We start from the raw sequence: 6,775 nt of genomic DNA, 5'->3' as shown, positions 1-6,775 counted from the left end.
AGAAATATTAATGAAGATCAGTTTTTACTATTATTAATCAAGAGGTGTCAGGAGGTATGACAATATAGTTCTTATCAAGACAGTTCATTATCCTTCTTTACTCATCTCAAATTTTAAAATGTCATTGAATCCTACACCCTAATTTGTAGATGGAGGGGTTGTAAAGCAAGCATGCTATGTTGTTACCTCATAAAACCATTTTATCTGCATGATACTGCTCTTAGATCACTGCTAGACTTCCATATAATCACAGAATCATTAAGGTTGGAAAAGACCTTCAAGATCAACTGGTCCAACCATCCCCTACTAGCAACGTCACCCACTAAACCATGTCCCTAAGTACCACATCCAACCTCTCCTTAAACACACCCGGGGACGGTGACTCCACCACCTCCCTGGGCAACCCATTCCAATGCATGACTGCTCTTTCTGAGAAGAAATGTCTCCTAATTTCCAACCTAAACCTTCCCTGGTTTCCCTTGTCCTGGTTTCAGTTAGGACAGAGTTAATTTTCCTCCTAGTAGCTGGCAGGGTGCTATGTTTTGGATTAGAATGAGAAGAGCGCTGATAACATGCTGATGTTTTAATTGTTGTAGAGCAGTGCTTACACCAAGCCAAGGACTTTTCAGCCTCTCTCTGTCCTGCTAGCGAGCAGGCTAGGGATGCAGCAGCAGCTGGGAGGGGACAGACCCAGGACAGCTGACCCAAACTGGCCAAAGGGGTATTCCATACCATCTGACGTCATGCTGAACAATATATAGGGGTGGCTAGCCGGGGTGGAGGGGGGGGGCCGGCTGCTCGGGGATAGGCTGGGCATCGGTCAACGGGTGGTGAGCAATTGCATTGTGCATCACTTATTTCGTACACATTATTACTATTAATACTATTATTATTATTATTATTGTTGTTATTCTTTTCCCTGTCTTAATAAACTGTCTTTATCTCAACTCACAGGCTTCACTTTCCCGTTTCTCTCCCCCATCCTGGAGAGGGAGGGGGGAGGGTGAGCGAACGGCTGTGTGGTGTTTGACTGCCAGCCAGGCTAAACCACAACAGGTGCAACTTGAGGCCATTCCCTCTAGTCTTATCACTAGTTATCTGTGAGAAGAGCCCTACCCCCAGCTCCCCACACCTTCCTTTCAGGTAGTTGTAGAGAGCAGTAAGGTGTCCCCTGAGCCTCCTCTTCTCCAGACTAAACAACCCCAGTTCCCTCAGCTACTCCTCATAGGACTTGTGTTCCAGGCCCTTCACCAGCTTCGTAGCCCTCCTCTGGACACACTCCAGAGCCTCGATGTCCTTCTTGTAGTGGGGGGCCCAAAGCTGAACACAGTACTTGAGGTGCGGCCTCACCAGAGCAGAATACAAGGGGATGATCACCTCCCTGCTCCTGCTGGCTACACTATTCCTGATACAAGCCAGGATGCCGTTGACCTTCTTGGCCACCTGGGCACACTGCTGGCTCATGTTCAGCTGAGCATCGACCAACACCCCCAGATCCCTTTCATCTGCACAGCTTTTCAGCCACTCTGCCCCAAACCTGCAGTGTTGCATGGGGTTGTTGTGACCAAAGTGCAGGACCCAGCATTGAGCCATGTTGAACCTCATCCCATTGGCCTCTACCTATCGACCTATCCCGTCCAGGTCCCTCTACAGGGCCTTTCTACCCTCTGGCAGATCGACACTTCCCCCTAGCTTGGTGTCATCTGCAAACTTACTGAGGGTGCACTCAATCCCCTCATTCAAATCAATAAGGATATTAAAGAGGATGGGCCCCAACATCAATCCCTGAGGAACACCACTCATGACCGGTCGCCAGCTAGATTTCACTCCAGTCACCACTACTCTCTGGGCCCAGACATCCAGCCCATTTTTAACCTGGCAAAGAGTGTACCTGTTCAAGCCATGGGCTACCAACTTCTCCAGGAGAATACTGTGGGAGACTGTGTCAAAGGCTTTGCTGAAGTCTAGGTAGACTACGTCAACAGTCTTTCCCTCTTCCAAAATGATGATTACAACAAATATGAAGAAGACCAGATGAAAGAGCAAACCATTATAAAAAGTGAGTTTTTATTTTAAAAGCAAGTCTTACTCACCAGTGAAAAAATCTTTTTTTCGGGGTATGTGCATAGAAAGAAAGCAGCGGTGGAAGGGCCAAGAATCATATGAAAGGAGCTTCATGCACGAATGATTTATTTCTACCTCTAAAATGGTTTTATTTTAAAGGAAGCATACTTCGTCTTATGCATTATCTGGTAAGTCAGCATGTACCTACAATCAAATATTTGTGTAGATAACTTTTATGAGCAGGCAGGCACACGCAAACAGGCTAGTCTTCTGCTATGCTAGATTTTTCAGACACGATAGTCCTTGGAGATCCTAAGCCCTACCATACACGTAGGACTGAAATAGAACAACTAACACAAGCAGGACTGAAAACGCATACCATTTGTTTGAAATATCACACGTAGGCCACATGTTCCTCCAAGGTAAACTGACTCCAGAAAAGATACAGCAGTTATAGTAGCTACAGATTAGTATGCTATGTAGAAAGGAATGCATCTGATGGTCTCACTGTCTTGCTCCATTTTGAGACCTCTAAGAGTGTATATGTCATATGGACTAGAGATTTCTCTGGTAGCCTAGGGGGATTTGTTATTTCTTAGTTTTGTTTATTTTGGAGGGGGAGGAGAATGAGTAGGACTATAAATTGGTCCCTTCCCACCCACTTAATTTTGTTTGTTTGTGGCCCCATCTGGACCTCATTAGTTGCAGAGCACCAGGGCTGCAATCAGCAAAGCAAGGGACACGGCAGAGCTCCTTACTGCTCAGCATCAGAAGAAACACTGTCAGGGGAAATTAGGTCAGAAAATAATTTCCTAAACCTGTATTCTGTAAGAGACTGGAAGCAAGCATGTGTTTCAAAACAGAGCTCTGTTAGCTCCGCTATGATGAGTTTCCTTTTTTTTTTTTCCTCTTTTTTTTGTTAAAATATTGTTGAATTTGTTGTATTTTAAACCCTATAATGATATCAGGACCATATTACAACAATGCTTTTTAACTGGGTTTGAAATGCCTTGTTATTTTCTACAGTCATAAAATGATCTAATCAGATGTCATTGGTGTCTTCAGCCATATGTGTATTGTATACTTGGGTTTGTAATCAGATGCATTAGCCAACAGTACAAAAATCTCATGCAACTTAAGTATTTGAGTAGAATACTAAAACCAAAACAAAACAAACCCAAAATAATATAAACATTTATTTATAGTGTTTCATCTAACTCTATGGTAAACCATAATATTATACTTACTTGAACCTAATCAACTAAACTGCATGTTAAAAGCCTGGGGTCAGGTTATTAAGGAAAAATTTTGTAGAACAAATTCCACATAGTCACTGTAAATTACATCTGCATGAAAATCAGTGTCAGCTGTTGTATAATATCAGATCTTTAAAGTATGCCTGCAGTCCTTTAAAGACACATTTGGGCAAGAGCCATTCCTGTTGCTGAAATCAATGAATCATAGAGTTGGTTGGAAGGAGCACTTGGAGGAACACACGACCTCAAATCTAGCACCAGCAACACATGAAGCCAGCTTTGTGTAATTAAACCTTGAAAATCAATAGAGATTCTCTAACCTCTTCTGATACTGCACATTTTATTATAGGAATGAAATTTTTTATCCTAATCCTTGACTTGGACCTCCTATGCCTCCTAAATCCCTCTTGCAGACAGGGCTCAGAAGCAAAACCTGAAGCAGAAACCAAGTCTTCTGATTTTCAGGGTACTGGGACTAAGCTGGTATTGCATGGCAGGTACATGCTTTATATTGTTACATTTATTTGTGAGGTATAGTGTGTTTTCCTTGATTTACTAAAGCATTATAAGTGCAATTATTAGAATCATCATCAGAATGCAAAAGTTTTCTGTTTCATCCTCAAGGAGCTTAAAATATTTGGTTATAAATCTGACATAAGCCTCCAACTAAGGTGAGCTCTTCAGGTGAACATAATCAGAATTTAAACCTGATTAACATTCTGTAATGATGACAAAATTTATTTCTTCATGTTTTTGCTGATTTTTATGATAAACACTGAAGATTTTGAAAACCTGTGCAATGAATGAAATGACATTCTCATTATTGTAATAAATCCTTGAAATGTAATTTAGGGAACTATTACTCAAATGACAAAATTTTTTATCAGAGCAGTGCTTAGCAACCATGACAAAATTAGGTAAACATATTTTTAGAAAAATATTGGGGGTAAATTTTACAAACTGGAAATTTTCATGCTAGGCTGACATTGCTAAAGCTGTAGGAGGAATAAAAAAAAAAACAAATTACTACCTTTTCAACAAAGCAACTATATTCTTCTTTGGGCTTTTAGGTGTAAAAATGTTCGTTAAAAATATATTTATTCCATCTGAAATGCTGTCTGTTCATTTACTTGTGCTTCCAGATGGTTATCATCACTTTATGGGAAAACAATGGCAGTTGTCATGTCAGTAGTGGAATACCCATAACTGTGATGGATATTCTGTCCATAAAATCTCTCAGTTTTAAGCGTTACATCAAATAGCTGCAGGACAGAAACAGACTGAACTAGCATGTTATTGTTAATATACCCACTTCCAACGGTCAGAAAGACCTGACCTGAACATTGTTAAAATGGAATGGAAAACTGAAGTGCATTAATATCTATTTATGGCAGTGGAAAAGACTGAAAGTAGGACAAGGTCATTTTGTCCATAAAAAGAGAAGTGTGAGGAAATGCATCTCAAGTGCAAGACAGAAGACTCTGAACAGCTTGTGGAGCTGGCATCTGCTACCTGCCAAGCTGGGATGCATTAGTCCTTTAGACTCCGATCCTTGTGCCTAGTTTTCTGTCCTGCACGTATATCTGTCAAATGAAGTGTTATTTTGGGCTATTAAAGAAGGTAGTTCTGTGTATCTGTGTGATGTTTTTAAACTTTTTGTTTGTTTGTTTGGATTCACTGGCACTTTTTTTTTTTTTTTTAATAATAATCCAACACATTTTTACAAGTAAGTTTTTCAGCTTTCTCTGAGAACACGAGTACTACTGGAAAATGGTTGTGAGCTAAAGCTGAAGGGATATGGTAGGTAGTGACAAGCACAAATCCATGTTTTTCTAGCGTTCATAAATTGAGCACTGTGACACTAATAAAAAATTTAATTAACTCACAATTCTGTTACTCAGGTCATGCAGGCCCATAACAATCACTTACTAGATGATTTCTAATCAGTAATTTCATGATAAAAGCTTGAGAGTCATATGAAAAGAGTAAGGTATCTACTTTGCTGATACCAAAACACTCCATGATGCACTGATGGCTCACAAGGTTTGTAAATCAAAAAAATGTGAATGTTTCTCCACAATACTGTTTTTTAAAGGAGAGGCCAAATCTTTTGTTAGGTTGAGGTTTTAATCCCATTCAGTCTTTGGGTGTTTGAGGATAACTCTTTGATAAAATATGGGAAGAATGGTGATAATAATGGTGATATGGGAAGAATTATGGTGATAATTCATTTCTCCGTGTGAAAGTGTATTGATTAACACCTGTGAATATTTTCTTTTGATTACTTGGAAGCATTGTATTTCATTCAGTTTGTTTCTGCAGTGTTCCTTTCCTTAGTCTCAAAACTTGCTCATTTAAACCTGCTTTTAAAGAAAGCTATTGTAATGGATGGTTTGTCTTGGCTCACTCTCGTTTGCAAATGGCATTCAGTTCTTATATTAATTTCTCATGCTTGTCTTATTTAGCTGTCTGTACTTGGGTATGGGAACACTGCTTTACAAAACCCCACAAAGCAGCAGAAATAATGAGTCATTAACAGAAACTGACAATTGTGTGTATTTTAGAAAAAATGACAGTGTGGATCTCGTGCTTGAAGGGACAAGTTCATGCATGGTCCCTGTCCACTGACAGCAGAACATCTGAGGGAAAAAGCAAGCATCGTTGTTCAGTAAAAGGGGTGCTGTAGAAAGGAAGGGAGGGATGGCCCTGCAGATGCACACTGAGAATGGGGAGCTTGACACAGGGTAGCAGGGAGGAAAGAAAGGGGAGGAGCACAATGTTGAAATCGTATAGCAGTTTGTCTAATTAAAACCAGATGTGCATAGTGATCAAGATATTCTTAACTTTTGTTTTCCTTTTCCTTTTTTTTTTTTTGTTGTTTTGTTTCCATAGTGTAAGCCAAGAAAAATGGAGTATCTTCAGAGTCTGACATCCAAACTGCATGTATAATATAATCAGTGGATGATGGGATTCATATCTAAAAGGTCACTTTCATTTTATTTGAATATGCCATGGTTTTGATGCAGCAGCACAGACCCTTCTACCCTAAAGTATTATTTAACCTCTTATCTTTCCAGGGCTTTAATCTGTACAGTCTCACTCTTTTGAAATGGGTCCATGTCTGGAACCTGTTTCTGCTTTTAGGAAAGTCTTCCATGCATTAACCTTTGCATTATGAGCACAGACCTCCTAGTTAATAAATGGAGCCATGTGCTGTGGCAAAGGTAGCATCAAGAGCCCTGATTTCACTGAGAGCTTGCAGCAGCCACACACTGCCTGGATGCGAAAGAAAAGAGGCAAGACAACGTGAGGCCTTCTGGTTCATTTTAGTTTGGGAACTCTGATCTGTATTGGATTTATGTGGCCAGGTTTTGGTAGCGGGGGGCCACGGGGTGGCCTCTGTGAAGAGTCCAGCAGCTGCCCCATGTCAGAGCCAGCTCCAGCTGGCTCCAAAA

General features: G+C 40.5%; 1 long non-coding RNA gene across 1 annotated transcript; it reads left to right on the top strand.

The window, feature by feature from the left end:
- The first annotated feature begins 3,500 nt into the window (after positions 1-3,500).
- On the top strand, positions 3,501-6,563 carry LOC121062580. Its single transcript, XR_005815639.1, has 5 exons — positions 3,501-3,603; positions 3,734-3,817; positions 5,222-5,363; positions 6,213-6,304; positions 6,398-6,563. It is a non-coding gene; the product is annotated as an uncharacterized LOC121062580 (long non-coding RNA).
- Positions 6,564-6,775: the final 212 nt, after the last annotated feature.

Source organism: Cygnus olor, chromosome 1 (genome assembly GCF_009769625.2).
Source record: "Cygnus olor isolate bCygOlo1 chromosome 1, bCygOlo1.pri.v2, whole genome shotgun sequence".
Taxonomy (NCBI): domain Eukaryota; kingdom Metazoa; phylum Chordata; class Aves; order Anseriformes; family Anatidae; genus Cygnus; species Cygnus olor.
The sequence above is the reverse complement of the archived record's forward strand: the minus strand, read 5'-3'. Positions and strand labels throughout refer to the sequence as shown.